This window comes from Cryptotermes secundus, unplaced genomic scaffold (assembly GCF_002891405.2).
Source record: "Cryptotermes secundus unplaced genomic scaffold, Csec_1.0 scaffold530, whole genome shotgun sequence".
NCBI classification, from domain to species: Eukaryota; Metazoa; Arthropoda; class Insecta; order Blattodea; family Kalotermitidae; genus Cryptotermes; species Cryptotermes secundus.
In genome coordinates, this window is record NW_019729216.1 from 1,047,038 (window position 1) to 1,066,978 (window position 19,941).

Genomic DNA, 19,941 nt, shown 5'->3' on the forward strand with positions numbered 1-19,941 from the left:
ATAGGCGAGTAATCACCCCGCATCCTGGCAGCCATGCGCGGTGACGTCACGAGCGGAGCCGAAGAGAGCCGAGCGGAGCCGAAGATAGCCGAGCCCCGTAACCGGGTAACTATGCAAGGCGAATCAACAGCGGTGACGTAACCGGACAGCGTGGCTAGCAACAAGGGTGCCTATTACGTGGCCGTATTATCCGACCGAGGTTACATAAGGAGCAGCGAAGGCTATTCACAGTCAGTTGTACTGTAACAGTCGCCGAGTCGAGTTGTACTGAGTCAGTCAGTGAGTCCTGGAGCTACCGCTGAGTTAGCCAGCAACTAGTCAGTGGTATTGTGGTATTTGGAGTGTACTAATTGTGATACTGCAGATAGAAGTAATCGTAAATCTGTAATTTGGGTGATTGTAAGTGCGAATGTGAAATAAAATTCGCTATACAAAATACGGCGTGAAGTCATTTGTCGCGATATACGCCCGATACGCGACAATATTAACGACAGTATGATACCTGAACAAAGTATCACAAAGGAGAAATCTACATATAGCTTTATTAATTGTAATAAAGAATTGATTTTTACTGATTCATAAGGACAACATTACGGAAAAATGAGCATAAATGAATTGACAGGATGTTTTCAGATCAATGAAATTATGTTTGTATGTAAAGGAGAAATACCTATTTACACGTATACTCCTGGGTTAGATTGTGAAGCCACTTTGTTACATCCGTCTACAATCAAAACTCCTGACACTTGTGAGTAAAACTTTTTCAAATTAAAGAAAACTTTTTGGATACCACTACACAAGAGTAATCAATGGTTGTTTGTTGCACCTGAAATGGAAACATTTACTGTGTTGTGTCCACAAGGGACAAATACTTTGACATTAAAAGGGGAAGGTAAATTAACTTTGAAGCCAGAATGTAAAGGATATTTTTCTTATGTGACTTTGTATGCTATTTCAACTTTTTATACTAATTTGACAAATGATTATGTACCTTCAGCTCCTATTGATTTTGACTATTGTTTTGAGGAAGTGAAAGATGTAAACTTTGAAAAATTGCCTTTGCACATCCCATTAGTATATATTATGTCTTCAGTAGATGATTTAAGGATTATAAGTGAGAAAACTGAAGAAGTGCAACAATTGATTAGAGATCAAGAAGTAAAACAGAATGAGAAATTTTATATCATTACGACATCTTGGGGAACAGCAGTGGCTATAATTTTTGTGATTATTTTAAGTATTTGTTGCAGCTGTTGTTGTTGTAAGTGTTGCAGAAATTGTTTCTTTTGTTTTTGTGATAAATGGAGCCCCAGAGATTGTTGGCAACAGACAAAGGAAAGATGTTGTATTAATATTTATAACTATAATGGTTTAAGAGTTGAGTATAAGAAAGCAAATACCTCTCCAGCAGGTTCAGCAAAGTCCTTACCTGAAATAAATAACACTATTGTTGAACTTAAAGAGTTAAAAGGAAGGACAAGTGAAATTTCAAAATCAGAAAATGATATAGATAAAGTTTTGAGAAGAACAAAGAATAGAAGAATGTTTCGCTAAAGTTTTCACCTATGAGGTAAAAACTTTTAAGAGGAGGGGAGGTGTAATGTGGTAACGCTAGCTTGTTAAATGACGTCACCACATATTGAACTTTATGAGATTTAACACTATTTTATTACATTAATAGGGCATGGAACATTGTAAGGTACTTTGCAACGATAGCATAAAAGATGCATAATTAAGCCTAATACAAACAAGTATGTTGCAATATAAGTTTTGAGGTTTTTACGGCGATGACTATGAAGAAAGTTGTCTTCTGGGTTTAGGCGCCGTGTATTCTTTTTTTTATGCCATGGTCTCTGCATCTAAGGAGGAAGGGAAAGTTGCACAGAAGCTTGGACTTCTTCGTACGCAGCGTCTCAGTCTACGAATGTGTCAATGGGTAGCCTCCCCATAGAGGAATACTATGTAAGTTTTGAGGTTTTCACGGCGATGACTATGAAGAAAGTCGTCTTCTGGGTTTAGGCGCCTAAACACAGAAGACGACTTTCTTCAAGTATGTTGCAGCTTTGAAATGAAGCCACACTGGGTGCACACGGCACTGAGAGTGACGTTATGATTCTAAGAATTAGCTCTAGTATCTGGGGACCGAGCTTGCCATATAAGGAAATAGACGCTTTAAAGTCACATGATTTTGCCACGCCCGAAGGCATTAGTATATAAGGGCTGGCATTGTAAGCATTCGAGAATGTGATACGATATGATGTAAAAACTATAAAGTACTTACGACGGAGAGCGCACCGCTCTCGGGAGTCAGGGGTTTGATTCCTGTTCTGTAATTTGTCTTCATGACTTGATTAAGTAAAGTGTTTGATTTCACCTCACAAGTCGTGTCGTCTACTTGATTTCACGCATCCAATTCTCCAAGGAGTCTTGCTTATTTACACGCCCAACGCTTCGGTTTACAACACGCTATACGACTTCGGCAGGCAGAGTATAACATCGCAGCCGGCTAAAACATCTCACCTGTTGGAGTAGTGCAACAACATCGCACCTGTGTTGATTCAGGCTAAAAACCTGGTGGCAGCAACTCACGTTACCCTCTACGTTTTAAGACGTAGTGACACATCCCTTAACATCCTGAGTTTGCGTGTGAAACACCATCCTTAGACACGGGAACGTAACGAGATCACATTACACTCCTGAAGAAGGGTTTAGCTCCATGAGTAAATAATTAGAACATGAAAACTTCGCACCCCTTGTTTTTCATTCTTATCCAGATTTTCTATCTGACGCGAATGAATAAGAACATCCAGGTTTGTGAGTACTGCTGATCCACCGGGTAACCATCATCTAGGTATTCCCCACTTTCACCTCCTGCGCCGGTTTGTTCGCTCTTCGTTTCAGGCTGAAAAGAGTTGCCATATTGCTATAATTGCTGGACAAGACTTCGTCAGAACTAGACTGTTAACCCCTGTTCAGAGAAATCACGTTTCAATTCGTATTGTGCTTTGAAGTCGAAGTGATGCAAGATAATTCCCTCTCCCCCCACCCAGTAAAATAGTTTTGCAAGCACCTGGTTACAATTTAGTACACACAAGACATCTCTTGGAGGAATAGACGAACTAAGTACAGTTGCTGTCCCCGCTATTTCTTCCACACGCGCCGTCTCAGTTTTTAAACAACCAGTGTATTATATTAGGCCAAGACCACGCCCGAATGCTTTATCATTTTGAGTTTACCGAATAAAACTGTATAGTTTGACAGTCGTTGAGTACGCGTTGAAGGGACCGGATCACTGGTCCCTATCCTGAACCAGATTAATCAAATCCATAAGTTCAAATTATATCACTCTTTGATCCATTTTAATAATGTCCACCCACCAGCGTCAAGTGGCCTCCTTCTTTGTGGTTATCCACTAGTATCCTATATGCATTCCTCGTCTCCCCCATTCGCGCTATATGTGCTGCTCATCTCATCCTTCTTGACATGAACATTATGCAGTTTTCTGCAAACTCCTCTCACTTCGACAATTTCAAAATGCTCTATTAGTTTTACTTTATCACATAAAGCATTATAGTTTGACAGTTTTTAAGTACGCGTTCAAGAGAACCGTCCAATGTTCCCTATGTGGAGCCAGATGAATCCAATCCATAGCTCTCCACACCATCTTTCTAATACCCATTTCAATGTTGTCCACCCACCTACGCGCAGTAGTCTCTTTCCTTCTGATTTTTCACCAATATCCTACACGAATATTTCGTCTCCCCCATTCGTACTACATGCCCTGGCCACCTTATCTTTGACATGATCATTATACAGTTTTTTCAAAATCCCTCAAATTTCTGCTGTGCGCAGAGCGGCTCTACGGCCTGAGGTGAGAAAGCAAATGCCGTGACAACGCATTATACTAGGACACGACCACTTCCAAATTATTTTTCATTTTAAGTTTACCGCATAAAACTGTGTAGTTTGACAGTCGTTAAGTACGCGTTCAAGAGAGCCATCACTGGTCCCTATCCTGAGCCAGATCAATACAATCCAAAATTTCCATCCTTATAGTTCGAAGATACATTTTAATATTATCCACCCACCTACGCCCAGTGGTTTCTTTCCTTCTGGCATTTCAAGCAGTATTCTATACGAATTCTTCGAGTCCCCCATTCGTGCTACATGCCCTGCCCACTTCACCTTTGACATAACCATTCTACAGTTTTCTCCACAGTCCTGTCACTTTCTGCTGTGCGGAGCGCGGTTCTCCGGCCTGAGGTGAGAAACCAAACGCCGTGACAAAGCATTATATTAGACCACGGCCTGTACCAAATGCTTTTTAAGTTTGAGTTTAGCACATAAATCTGTACAGTTTGGAGAGCCGTCACTGGTACCTATTCTGAATCAGATCGAACCAATCCATAACTTCCCAACCTATCTCTGTAAGTTCCATTTTAATATTGTCCACCCACCTACGGACCAGTAGTCTCTTTCCTTCCAGGTTTTCCACCAGTATACTAGACACATTCGTCGTCTCCCCCATTCGTGCTACATGACCTGCCCAACCTTTCCTTGACATGACAATTATGCAGTTCTCTGCGAACTCCTCTCACTTTCTGCCGTGCAGAGAGCGGGTCTCCGGCCTGAGGAAAGAGAGGCAAATGCCTTGACAGTGCATTATATAAACCCACGACAACTTCCAAATGCTTTCTCAGCTTGAGTTTACCGCATAAGACAGTTTGACAGTCGTTAAGTACGCGTTCAAGAGTGCCGTCACTGCTCCGTATCCGGTGCCAGATCAATTCAATCCAATGGACCTAAGATCCATTTTAGTATTAACCTCCCACCTACGCTCAGTGGTTTCTATCCTTCTGGCATTTCAACCAAGATCCAATACGAATTCTTCGCCTCCCCCATTCGTGCTACATGCCCTGCCCACTTCATCCTTGACATGAGGATTATACAGTTTTCTCCTAACCACTCTCACTTTCTGCTGTGCGGAGAGCGGCTGTCCGGCCTGAGGCGAGAAACGAAATGCCGTGACAACACATTGCCGTATTTACGCATGTATAGGCCGTGTGCGTTTATAGGCCTCAGCACAATTTTCAGACAGAAATTATAGAAAAAATAATTTTCTTGGAATATTATTTCAGGAGTAGAACATCGTGTATAACTTATTATGAATATAATTTTTTTTAAATGAAGTGTGATTTCGAATATTTCGAATATAAGCCGCACCCCAGTTTTCCTCTTGAATTTTGTCAAAAAATGTGCGGCCTATACATGCGTAAACACGTTATATTAGGCCACGACCATTTCCAAATGCTTTTTCAATTTGAGTTTACCGCATAAAACTGTGTAGTCTGAAAGTCGTTATTTACGCGTTCAAGAGAGGAGTCACTGCTCAATATCAGGAGCCAGATAAATCCAATACATAAACCTACCACTATAATATGCAATTTAATATTTTCCACCCACCTACGGACCAGTGGTCTCTTCCCTTCCGGCTTTTCCACCAGTATCATATAAGCATTCCTCGTCTCCCGCATTCGTGCTACATGACGTGCCCACCTCATCACCATTTCTCCAAACTCCTCCCCTTTTACCAGTTCCAAATAATTTTAAGGTTGGGTTTAACCCATAAAAGTATATATAGTTTCACAGTCCTTATTTACGCATTCAAGTGAGACGTCACCCGTCCCTATCCGGAGCCCGATCAAACCAATCCATAACTTTCCACCCTGTCTCTCTAAGAACCATTTTAATATTTTCCACCCACCTACTCGCAGGAGTCTCCGTCCTTCTGTCTTTTCCACCAGTATCCTCTACGCATTTCTCGTCTCCCCCATTCCTGCTACATGCCCTGCCCACCTCAACATTCACTTGAACATTATACTGTATACTCCGAACTCCTCTCATTTTCTGCTGTGCGGAGAGCGGCTCTCCGGCCTGAGGTGACAAACCAAATGCATTCAGAACGCAATATATTAGGCCACGACCAATTACAAATACTTTTTCCGCTTGTGTTTACCGCAATAAAACTGTATAGTTTGGCAGTCATTAACTACTTGTTGAAGAGACACGTCACTGGTCCCTAACCAATCTATAACTTCCCACCTTATCGTTCTAAGATCCATTTTAATATTATCAACCCACCTAACACCAGAGGTCTCTTTCCTTCTGGAATTTCAAATAGTATCCTATACGAATCCCTCGTCTCCCCAAGTCCTGCTAAATGCTCTGCCAACCTCATCCTTGACATTAACATTACATAGCTTTCTCCAAATTCCTTTAACTTTCTACTGTACGGAGAGCGGCTATCCGCCCTGAGGTGAGAAACCAAATGCCGTGACAACGCATTATATTAGGCCACGACCACTTCCAAATTCTTTTTCTGTTTGAGTTTAGTACATAAAACTGTATACTTTGTCAGTCGTTAAGTACCCTTTCAAGGGAGAGGTCAGTGGTCCCTATCCTGAACCAGATCAATCCATTCCATAAATTAATACACTATCTCTCTGAGATCCATTTTAAATATTGTCGACGCATCTAGACCCAGTGAGCTCTTTTCTTCTGGGTTTTCCACCAGTATTCTATACGCATTCCTAGTTTTCTCCAATCGTGCTACATGCCCTGCCCACCTCATCCTCCTTGGCGTCACTATTAGGCCGCGACCACTTCCAAATAATTTTACTGTTTCAGTTTTCCACATAAACCTTTATAGTTTGACAGTCGTTAAGGACCCGTTGAAGAGAGACGTACACTATTCCTTATACTGAGCCCGAACATTCCAATCCATAACTTCCCACCCTAGGCCTCTATGATCCATTTTAATTTTGTCCACCAACCAACTCCCAGTGTAGTTTTTCTTCTCGTTTTCCAACATAATACATTATGCATTCCTCGTCTCCACCAGTCGTGCTACATGCCGTGCGCACCTCATCCCCTTTTCTCCAAACTCCTCTCACTTCTACCCGTTACAAATAATTTTTAAATTTAGAATTTACCACATAAACCAGATAGTTTGACACCCGTTAAATACGCGTTCAAGAGAGCCGTCACTGGTCCCTATCCTTAGCAGATCAAACCAATCCATGACTTCCCACCCTATTGTTCTAAGATCCATTTTAATGTTATACCACCCACCTACGACCAGTGGTCTCTTTCTTTCTGGCATTTCAACCAGTATCCTCTAAGAATTGTTTGTCTTCTCAATTCGTGCTACATGTCGTGCCCACCTCACCTTTGACATGATAATTAAACCGTTTTCTCCAACTCCTCTCACTTTCTGCTCTGCGGAGAGCGGCTCTCTGGCCTGAGGGCAGAAAGGCAAATGCCGTAAGAGTGCATTTATTAGGCTACGACCGCTTCAAAATGATTTTCAGCTTGAGTTTACTTCATAAACCTTGTGCAGTTTGACAGTCGTTATTTAGGCGTTCAAGAGAGCCGTGACTGATTTCTATTCTGAGCCAGATCAATCCAATCCACAACTTCCCAACCTATCTCTATAATATGCAATTTTATGTTGCCAACCCACCTACAGACCACTTGTGTCTTTCCATCTGGCATTTCAACCAGTATCCAATACAAATTATTCGTTTCCCCCATTCGTGCTACAAGCCGTGTCCACTACTAGAGGTACCCGTACAAGACGCCGAAGTAATGCCGGTCAGAGAACCGAAGAAGAAAAGGCGCAGGGACCGCAACGACGAAATAAGAAGAATCCGACACGGGAAAATTGCGGACACCAGAATAAATTGGCCGTCGTCAGCAGGAAGGTGTCCTGCCATGCAAGGGTGTCATGGCGCCGGAGAAACATCTTCAGGAAATCTTGGACCCGAGGTGATCATGCGTCTCGGATAAAGTTGGCTGCCATCTGCAGGAAGATATCCCGTCGCGCGACAGTGGCACGACGTTGGAGAAATGACTTCAAGAAGGAAACTCCCCAGGGAACCTTCGGATACCGGAGAAAGGACTTGGCACCAAGGTCTCGTACCAGCCAGCGGCTGGAAGTCCAGGAGGAACAACGATGTCGGCGAGTGCAAACAACGCATCAAGAGCTGTTACGTCGATGTAAGAAATTTGCGACGAAAGACCTGATGAAGGTTTGGACCTCGTGGAGGGGACGACCCCCTCCCAAAACGGAAAAAGAGACTTCAAGCAGAGGAGGAACCGGTAGTGTAGAAGTACCGGCCTCCCAAGGAAGAATGAAAGTGATGGATGAATGGGACACAACTGGATCTTCTGGCAAGCTGAAAGGAAACTGCTCCAGACGAGCTTTGTCTTAAGAGGGGAGCGGATGTAACGGACGAAGAATAGTCGCTGCAAGAAGAGTAGCCGAAACAACAGGAGACACCGCAAGGACAGCTACGGGACGGAAAAGGAACGGGGGTGCACCGTAGGCTATTCGAGACGAACAGCCTTAAGGAGGGAGCAGTGTGACATGTTGAGCGATGGACGACGCCCCTCCCTCCCACCACCAGCCGTGATGCGCCGAGCGAAGCCGAAGTGAGCCGAAGTTAGCCGAGTCCTAGCATCCTGGTCGCTATGCAACGCGAGTCAACAGCGATGACGTCACCAAGGGTACCGCGGGTTGCTAGGCAGTTCGGGTAAACAGGATTGAGAGAGACGACAGTAGTAACAGCGGTTACTATTCTAGCGTTGCTAGCAACACAGCGCCAGGCAACAAGGGTGCATATTACGTGACCGTTTTCTGTATTGTCCGATCAAGGCTACATGAGGAGCTGCGAAGGCTATTCACAGTTAGTCCTCGAGCTACCTCCGAGGGAGTCCGAGTTAGCCAGCAACCAGTCATTTGTAATGTGGAATTTGTGATACTGCAAATAGCAGTAATTGTCAGATTGTAAGTGCGAATGTGAAATAAACTTCGCTACATCAAATACGGCTGGAATTTATTTGTCGCGTTATATATCCAATGCGTGACAACTGGTGTCAGAAGTGGGATTTGGACTTACACACGTGACGAACAAGATTCGAACCCGAGACACGTGATAATTTGTTGTCAGAATTTTTACGAGCTTAAATACGCCTCAAAGAATAATTAACCTTTAAACGCCGGACTTCGAAATAGTGGTAAGCTTGAGCTGGCCGGAGTTTATTTAAATGCCCGCTGCTGGTGCGCGTTTAAATGCCCGTTGCTACTCTGTGTTTAAATGTCCGTTCCTATTAGGCGCTTAATCAATTTTAAGCGTTGTGTTTAAAAATGCTGTAACTTTCTCAATTTTTATGATAAATGGATGGTATTAACTTTGTTAATAAAAATAAATAAAATCATTTGTGTGCTGAGTGACGGTGACGGCTCAGAAGATTCTGAGCAGTGCGAAATGTCACTTATTGGCTGTTGAGTCATTGTGTCAAGTGAACGAAATCGAACTTAATTAATGAACACTTAAGAAAAGTTTAACAATTGATATGGAATGATTAATTTGTGTATATATAATGATCATGTAAACAACCTGTATGTACAAGAGATGTAAGAATACGCCGAGAAAAGGAAATGAGAGTAGTAACCCCATTTCTTTTCTTAAAGGTGGGGGTATGTTATGAGACGACTTCACCTGACATGTATGATATATATTAATATTACCTTAAAGGAATAAGGATATTGAGGAAGAAGTATTGATTGTATATTGACAATTACTAATCATTTAATTAACCATATGAATGCACTAGCAAATTGTACGAACTGGGATGTAGGATGTGGACAGGGAAAAACCCGGAGTGAGTAAAGTTGGAAGTCTGACCACATTGACTTCCTACACAGTAAGGCTAACGACGGATGTCGTGGCAGTGAATGATATTACACAAGTTGAAGTTTGTAGCAAATGTCATAATGAGCTGAATCCCACATCCTATTACATCTGTACGGCATCACGCAATCACTTGCTAGATTAGAAAGTAAAAGATGATAAAGAATGATGATGGCCAAATTGTAAGCTTTGTTACAATGTGCCTGAGGAGATTCTGAAGTATATAAGGGTTAGATAACGGAAGTGGAAGCACTTCTTCTCGTAACCAGAAACAAGTGCTTCAAGTTAGTTAAAGAGGCCATCCTCCAGGGGGAACCGCTACACTTAGGCGGCAGACATAGGGAGCCAGTAGACCAACAGGACTCTGCCCTCACCGAGCACTACCATGTTCGCCTTCAGGAAGATTGCTGTATTTTGTAAGTAGAGACCTGTTTGTCACAGCCTGGCCAGTTAACCTCAGCGTAGAGACGAAGTGATTGTAGACAGATCCAAATTTCTTGATTTTATTACTTTGTGGTATTAGGTAAATAAATGTTATTTTTGTTTTGACTTCATTAAGAGAAAGATGTTTCATGGTGATTCGGGAAGGGGCATTACCCTAGGGACCCATCCTTGAACAGGAACCCTAGACCACCCCAATCCTGGCATCATAACAACAGGACAAACCTATCTCCATATGCTCCGAAACTTGCTCTTCACTTCACTGCAAGCAGATTTGCATGGCTTCATTTTTCAACAAGATGGAGCACCGCCCCATTGGCACCTGATGGTCCGAGCTTTTTTAAATGAAACGGTGCCCCGATGGGAAGCCAGCGGCTAACCGCTTGAGCTATGGCGCGGCCTTGATGTAAGTAAGTAAAGCTCAAGTTCGGAACAGGTTTTTTTATACATAATACCTGACTGCTGATGATGGTGACGTTATCAACAAAGTACTTAGTACAAGAGGTCTGAGACAAAAGCATGTGAATGCTCTGCAAATGCTTTCTACCAGGTTTAGTTGCTTCAACTTATGAAGCATATAATGATGCTTTTCTGAGTAGTTGGTGCAGATACGCTTCCAGTAATTCAGTAATTGCTCTGTGCCGACTTTCAAGTGTTGATATGGGTAGTACGTTACGGGACACAACTGAAGAAACACTACTTTCCTAATTACTTACTGATGTGGCAGGATTTTCATCTTCCTCGCTGTGGCCTCTGCCTGTCTGCTTCAGCAATCAACCTGTTTGTTCACTTACACTACCAAGGAATTTCGTGGTGAAGTGAATAACTAGTACACCTAATCCATTCGAAGTCAGTGCGGTTCTTAATGACAGCTGTGATATGCTGCGCCATTGAATTAAAGTGGGCCACCTCTGTATAATGAGCAGCTTCATTAGAATGATCAAGTTAAGGAGAATGAGGTGCGCAAGGCATGTGGGGGAGAGGAAGAATGTATAGGGGATATTGGTGGGAAAGCCAGAAAGAAAGAAACCACTTGGAATACCAAGGCGTGGGTGGGTGGACAATATTAAAATGGTTTTCAGAGAGATAGGATGGGATGAAACGGATTGGATTGTTTCGGCTAAGGATAGGGACTAGTGAAGGGCTTGTGAGATGTCTATGTTCTAAGAGACAACTACGTAAAACTATCATAGGTGTATATATTATTTACAAATGTACAGGATGGCTGGGAAGGCGTTTCGATATATAACTATTATTCACAAGATTTGCTGGCCCTCAAAAGGTCGTTTGTTCAACCGGGGTTTGCTGGTTTGTAGCAGCCCAGGTCTTCTTTACTACCGTTCAGCAGTTACGAGCCGGCAGGATGTCAGCGAGTCTAGTCGGATAGACCGGGCGGTCCGGGCCTCTTTTATGGCCGCTCGGCGTTTACGAGTCGGCGAGAGAGCGTAGTCTAGGTGGCCAGGCGGTGCGGTGGGCGTGCTGGTGTAGTCTGCTGTGGCGATGTTTGAGACTTACAGCAGCTGCTGCTTTGTGACTTCAGCGTAGCTACGGTGTCTGTTGATCGGTGGACTGTAGACCGTTGTGAAGGTTGTGAACCCAGCCTTTTATACCATTACCGCTGAGCGGAGCTAGCGAACACGATAACTAACAGATTTGGCGGGTCCTCAAGAAGGGCTCATCTCCATAAGTAAGTAAGTAATGGCCAAGCCATAGGTCAAGCGGTTAGTCGCTGGCTTCCCAACACGGCGGCACGGGTTCGATCCCGGGTCTGGTCAAGTGGCGCTGGTGCAGGTTTTCTCCGAGTACTTCGGTTTTCCCTGCCAATCTTCATTCCACCAATTGCTCCACAATCACCCTCGCCTATCATCTGGGCCAGAAGTGACCGCAGTACAAGGGACTTAGTCCCACCCCACTAGCAATAAAAAATGTACCTTTGCCATCATAGACTCCTTAGGGTTACAACAGTACCAATAGTCTCCACCATCTTCTCAGAGGGATAAGTGAGTGAATGTTCCGTATCACTGTACTCCTCGAAATATACGATGGCAGTGGCTGAGAGCGGCACATGACAGCTGACACCATGAAGCACATGTCTGACAGTAGAACCACTGACATAGGCTGCTGTGTGGGAAGACTTCCCTATCACCAGCATGTACTCCAGCACCTGTGACCTGCAACATGGAAAGTCTCAGGAACAGCATCAGTGGGTTCCTCGCCATGACTTGTGGAGGGATTTGGTGAAGCAGCATCAGGTGCCCTCACAATTAGCTCCACGCAAACCTCTAAAAGCAAAGCCACTGATGATGCTAGTCTTTGGGGCAGCTACAGACTTTCCGACAATTGGGTTATTGTTCGAACCACAGTAAAAATGAATACCTATAAATGTAAAGGGATCCTGAGTCAGATTTGGGGTGCGAAGGTGCTTAAAATCCGCCCCTTTCACTGTCCTCTACACGTGCTTGGCAGCAGTGATGACAACTACCCACACATTCTGTGAAGGTGGACAATGAAGAAAGGCAGGTTTATCCAATAATCCATATGTGGACTGCTTTTACGGGTGAGTGGGCAACTCAGTGTCTTCCCTGGGTTAACACGCGTTCCACCATTGAAACTATCAACGAGGTTTGTCAGCCTCTCAACATTCGCAGCTGTTGCCAGGTACAGACTACAGCACACTCCTGAAAGGACATTAAAAAATTAATGAGCTACCATAACATTGTCCTTATTGATGTTTGTAGTTCAACATAAAAACCTTTTATAACAAGCATTAAAAGTCACAACCTAGAAACTAGGCAAAGTAATAATTTATATATTCCACAGGCAAACTTATCCATTTATCAAAAAGGAGCCTATTATTCAAGGATAAAAATCTTTAACCAATTACCCTATCATATTATGAATGTTAATGGTAACATAGCTAAATTCAAAACTGCTTTAAAAAAAATTATAGACGAGTTCATTCTACTCATTAGAAGAGTACTTTGATCAATAATGAGAGTGGTTACAATAAATATATATAACTTTTATGGCTCACTTGTGTATTATATTTGTAATTTATGATTTTTTGTTCATTGTAAACTCATTTTATAATGCCTGTGTTTTTTAATTATGAGTTCTACCTGTGCATTGCCAATTAATCTTATTTTCAGTAACCTCAAGGATTTATTTACTATTTGTAACTCATAATTATTTGTTTATTGTGGATTTCTCATTTAATATGACTGTTCTTAAATGACATGTTTCCGACTTTTTATTTGTGTAATCTAAGGTCTTAACTATTTATATTTTTATACTGTTATAATGTTCCATGTAAACAACTTTTGTAATTGGTCTGTATGTACTGAGTGAGGACAAGTTCTGTATCCATATTGTGGATGTCTGGAATACTGAATCAGCGATCTCCCGCCAAGTGGCTGCATTGAGCACCGGACAGGACCGCCTCCACGCCCGCTTCAAAAATCTCGACACCAAACCGGAGAGACCGAGGCTCCAGTCCCAAGGGATAGGTAACAAAATTTTTAATTACGAATTTTTGGTAGCTCCACTTGACGCGGAGTACAGTGGTATTTTAGGGGTTGATATACTCGGACATATGGAGGCATGCATTGACTTTCGAACCAGCACGCTTCTTCTCGGAAGGAAGCATTATCAATTGTCAGCCCAAGAGGACGAGCGGTGTCAAGCAATTCGCCGCCAAAACCGCCCTTCTCAGGGGACGCCGGAAGCGGGACTGCTCACCCCGCTGAACGAGCCGCCAAGTGGGCAGTTTGAAGAACCCATCCCAGGGTTGAGCCCGGGAGGTGTCGCAATTCACTGCTGGAACGTTTTGGCCTTTGGGTCAGTCATGCTCCCCCCTTTGTCTGAGGGACTGGTGATCGGAAAGATAGAGAAAAAGTACAGGGACGATTTACCAGGAGAAGTGCTAATTGAGCCCCTTGAGTTAGGTACGCCGGGAGCATACGTGGCTCGGGTGGCGAGCCGAGTGCTGACGGCGGAAGAATTAGATGAGTTAAAAGCATTAGAGGGAGACTGTCTGGGATAGGAAACTGCGAAAGCAGGTACTCGGAGACAATGAAATCAGAATACTGGTGTTGGGGGAAAACACCGAGGTGATAGAGCACGGTATTGCGTTTTAAAAGTATTAAATACTCGAGGTCAGTACTTGGAGATCGGAAAGAATTTTCCCCTCGGACGGGCGGAACCACTCAGGTGGGCCGCTCCGGTGGGCACAGGAAGCGATTTCCACGACCCCGAGGTGACGGAGGAAGTAGGACTCCGGAGCAACTCCTTGGGAGGGAGGAATTCCATGGAACTATCAAAGAAACGAGCACAGCTCCAAAGGAAGCTGGAACACTTGTCAACCGAGGAGAAACGAGTTTCATTACCAGTAATTGAGGAGTATTTGGACTTATTTTGTAATGAAGAAACAGGGATACTACCTTGCACGAAGAACGGCTGTCATGAAATTCGGACAGGGGACGCCCTGCTGATTAAGAAGAACCCCTATCGAGTGCCCTATGCATTGAAAGGGGAAATGAAACGCCAGTTGGATGAGATGCTAGTCAAGGGAGTTATAACCCCTTGCGCGTCTCCATGGGCGGCGCCTGTAATTTTGGTGCCCAAGAAATCCCCCGATGGAACCCCTAAGTATAGATTTTGCACAGATTTTCGAGGTCTAAATTCAGTAACTGTTACACCAGTGTATCCCATACCTGATAGTAAGAGCAACCTTTCACTCATGGCCGGGAGTATTTCACTTTGTTAGATATCGAAAACGCGTACTGGAACATTCCTATCAGAGAAGAGGATAAGGACAAGACAGGATTCGTAACACCATTTGGGAGTTTCAGGTATGAGAGAATGGCTTTTGATCTCTCAGGTGCCCCGTCGACATTTCAGCGTGTCATGGACGCCATGTTGGTTGGGTTGCGTGACGTAGAAGTGCTTGTGTATCTGGATGATCTACTACTTGTCAGTGAAACAATTGAAGATCATGTGAGACGGATGAGGTTGGTGTTTGACCGAGTGCGAGAGGCAAATTTTAAACTGAACATAGACAAATGCACGTTTGCAGTACCGGAAGTAGTGTACTTGGGACACGTAGTCAGTAAGAACGGCGTTGCACCCGATCAAAGTAAGGTAACAGCTATTAAGGATTTTCCACAACCAACGAACAGTCCGTGATGTTCGTGCACTTTTAGGCCTGTCTGGATATTACAGGGTTTTTATTCGAAATTATGCGGCCATAAGCCGACCCTTGACCCAACTGACCAAGAAGGATGAGAAGTTTGTATGGACTAAGCAGCAGCGGGAGGCTTTTGATAACCTCAAGGCCGCTTTGACATCCGACTCAGTGCTGGCGCACCCTCTATTCTACCAGCCATTCATTCTTAGTACGGATGCTTCTGACTACGCCATTTCCGCCATTCTGAGTCAACTGCACAATGGCAAGGAACGGCCGATCAGCTTTGCAAGCCGCGTGCTGAACGCTGCAGAAAGAAATTATAGTACTACACAGAAGGAATTGTTAGCAGTTGTGTTTGGTACCCAAAATCACAGATGCTTCTTATATGGGAGAAAATTCAAAATTGTCACCGATCACGCCGCTTTGAAGTGGTTGATCACGGTTAAAAACCCCCAGTGTACTCGATTAACGAGATGAGTTTTAAAGTTGTCGGAGTATGAGTTTGAAATTGAACATAAAGCTGGGAGGAAACATGTAAATGCAGATTGCTTATTGCGTCGCATTGCTTCCGCTACTACGGAAGGAGACCGGAAACCACTCGAAGATAATGTGAGCAATGCACTCACTCGAGAGACTGTTTTCAATGCACAGCAGCAGGACGCACACTGTATGGATATAATAACGAAGGTTCGAGCTGACATCGAACCCGGATACGTGCTTAGTGAAGATGGACTTTTGTATGTCGGACAGAAATTGGAACTTGCCAAGCTGTTTGTACCTGAGCAGTTGAAGCGGTCCGTCCTCGAGCTACATCACGATAAGGTGTTTGCGGGACATCAGGGTATAAAAAGGAATCGTGACTTGATTAAACTTAATTATTTCTGGCCCAATATGGATCGAGATATTGACGATTATGTTAAATAGTGCGACTCATGTGCTAAGTTTAAGGCAGGGAGACAACCCACTGCACCATTGGGACAGTTACCTGAGACTACCTCACCATTTGAGATGGCATCTATAGACATTTGTGGACCCTATCCAGAAACCAGGAGAGGGAATAGATATCTTCTCATCTATATTGACCATTTCAGTCGCTACCCAGAGGCTATTCCCATATCCAGGCAAGACGCGCCTACAGTTGCTAGAGCTCTAGTTACCGAGATATTCTCGAGGTTAGGGTGTCCTCAGACACTCTCATCAGATAAGGGCTCCAACTTCATGTCGGAACTATTTCAAGAAATGTGTAAACTATTGGGTATTAGACGCATCAACTCTACTGCATTTAATCCGCAGATGCAAGGGAAGGTTGAGAAATTTCATCTAGGGCTCAACCAAACCATGAGTCACTATGTTAACAAGTATGGGAGCGACTGGGATGAATTTATAAACTATGCGCTGATGGCACAGAGGGCCATCCCACACTCCGTCACCCGCTACAGTCCATTTTACTTGTTACATGGGCAGCAGATGCGCTTACCCATGGAGGATGATCTCACAACGGCAAGGTTTGTGAACAAGCAGGCAGGAGATGGCCGGGATTCGATTCGGAGCCACCTCGACACCTTAGCTGAACGACTTGAGGAGGCTTATCGTGTGACGAAAGAAAATAACCGGATGGGAAGAGAAAGACAGAAGAAGCAGTATGACAAGGGAAGCAGAATAACCATTTTCCAACCTGGTGAGATGATCTACCTACGTGTGATGACCAAACAGAAGCGAGGCTGCCCGAAATTTCGACTTAAATCGTCCATACGAAGTCGTAAGAAGACTCTCCGATTTAAATTATCTTATACGAATAGCGCGGAATAAGGAGATAGTGGTGAATGTCAACAAAATGAAACGATGTCACCAAAATCTAGACCCATAGTCCTTTAAACCGACTGATCGTCCGACCCCGGAATCAGGGAACGGTAACCGGCAGGAAGAAATGGATGAGGAGGAAGTGAACTCACCTATTGTGGATACCTACTTCGCTATCGGCGGTAGCCCTAAATCAGTACCACCGATAGAGCCCACGGGCGAACGGGAGGACGAAACCCAGGACCCCACTTGGGAACCCGCCAGACGGCAGGAGATTCAGCCAACTACCAATGGAAGTACTAACATAATGGAAGAATCTAGGACTAGATATTGGCTAGCAGTAGGCCGACGGAGAACCCGATAGTGTGCGACAGCCCTCCCTCGCCAGCGGTAGAAGGCCAAACTGATACCGAGGCGACGGAAGTCGAACCGTCCACTAGCCCAGTAGTTGAAGTAGTAGGGGAGAGAAGATGGGAGGATAGTGGCACTACACCCCCGAGATATAATTTTCGTCCACTTCCAGGACGAAAGATTTAATTATTTTTCCCAAGGTATACAAAGTTTTGTTTAATTTCAGGTGTAGTTGCAGAAGTAGGAACCATCCCTGATTTGGACAAGGGACTTGTATTTCTCCGAGAACGGGAACTTTTAGTTACTGGAAACTATTGGAATCTGGTCATAAATCTTGATGTCCAGTGGTACCAAACTGCCCTGCAGTACATCGAGCAAATTTTCACTCATTTAGAATGGAGCCGGAGTCAGCGTGCCCAACGAAACAATTTCATAAATTGGGAAGAAGTGGAACAGGCACGCGTTGCCGTGGATCAAGTAAATCAGGAGCTACGCACCCTTCCCAAGTTGTTACCCGTTCCAACGGATGCTGATTTAACCCCCCGACGGAAAAGAGGATTAATTAATATAGAAGGGGAAGCCCTTGAAATCTTGTTTGGGATAGCAACCACTCAGCAATTGCAGGAAGAGCATGACACTGTGGAAGGTATTAAAACCAGGAAAGGTGACGTCATCCATGCAGTTCAGAAACAGCTGACTTATCTTAAATCAGTAGATGAAACAGTTTCCCAGAATGCGGTCGGACTGGCAGCAGTAGCCCGCATTCTTAAAAATTTTGTTAGTAACGCCTTGAAAAGTCAGAAAACTTGGAACAACACTGCTAGAAATTTAGAAAATTTGATAAGTTACAAAGCAAATATTTCACGCGTTATGCGCGAATTGGACTTTATGGCTGTACAATTGCAACAACCCGTGATGCGCTTACAGGAAGGGTTAGAAATTAGCGCCACGGGAAGGTTATCTTCAGTTTTAATTCCCCCACATAACTTATCAATGATTTTGCAGCAAGTAATTTTGAAGTTACCACAGGATGTTTCATTGATTGCTGGATTTACTATTGACAATATGTATATTTACTATGAAGTTGCAAAAGTGCAGGCTTATGCCACGACGACAGCAATTCGACTCGTAGTGCGAATTCCCTTACGAGGTGCAGATCGAGTCATGACCCTTTTCAGGAGTGTACCCCTACCAGCTTATTCCGAGGTATTACAGAGACATGTTCAGATAGAACCAGAAACATTGTACCTGGCAGTGACAGAGAATGGGCAATACTACTCACTTTTAACGACGGCAGACTTACAGCGATGTAGACTTGGCATATTTGCCATTTGCGAAGCCACCTTTCCATTTATCCATAAGACTCGAGCATCTTGCTCTTCAGCCCTGTATTTTGGTCAGGTAGAGTTTGCCCATGACCTTTGTCGAAAGCATATTCTTAATGAGAACTTTAACCCTGTGTGGCTTCAAGCTAAGGGGCCTCAGCCCTTTTGGATTTATAGTCTGCCCTCGCCAACAGTGGTCACAAAGAAATGTTAAGTAAATGGAACTACCCAGACTTCTAATTTGGAACTGTCCCACAATGGCACTCTAACCGAGGATACACATTGTCAATTTTACTCTGAAGCTTTTGTTCTGTTGCCGGTATCGGATGGATACACCAACGTGACAGTCACCAGAAGCCAGATATTCCTTCCCCACCTGCCCGAGCTGATATCGCCCGGGGAGCGCTACCAGATGATGCACGATGAGACACAAATACATCGAGCACTTGCGGCCTTGGAAACCATCGCCAGGCGGAGCTCGCCTAACCAGCAGCAGTCGTACGTGGAACTACGAGAACTATTGGCAACCATGGCTAGTAATACAATGACTACCAGTTAAACCACCTGGGTATATGCACTAGTAACCATCAGCATTATACTATCCCTTATTATCCTCACCTCCAGACTTTGGCAACGACCAATCACCACCCTGATCCAAAAGATTTTCCCACGCCGAACTGAGCCAAAATCCTCGAACGACATAGAAATGAAACCTATGTCCACACCCACTACAACAGCCAGCGACCCAGACTCGAACGATTGTCCGTGCTGTACGGAAGATCCCAGCGAGCTCATGGGAGTGACGACGTCACATCCTGCTACTCCACTACAGATGGAAGTGGAGACCGTAAGCAAACCAGCACCCACCGTCCAGCCAAGGACAGGGGAACGTGTACATTTCACTCAATCCGGCAAGTTCCACCTCCGGAAATGATGGAGGGAGCGCTCATCGCCGGAAGCGACAGTGATAAGCTACCAGCAGTACAGTGTGTGCCAACAATAATGCAACCAAGGGTACAGTTAGGCCCATGGAATCCAAGGTGTAATTACCATTAACACCACAGACGTTGGAAGGACCACAAAC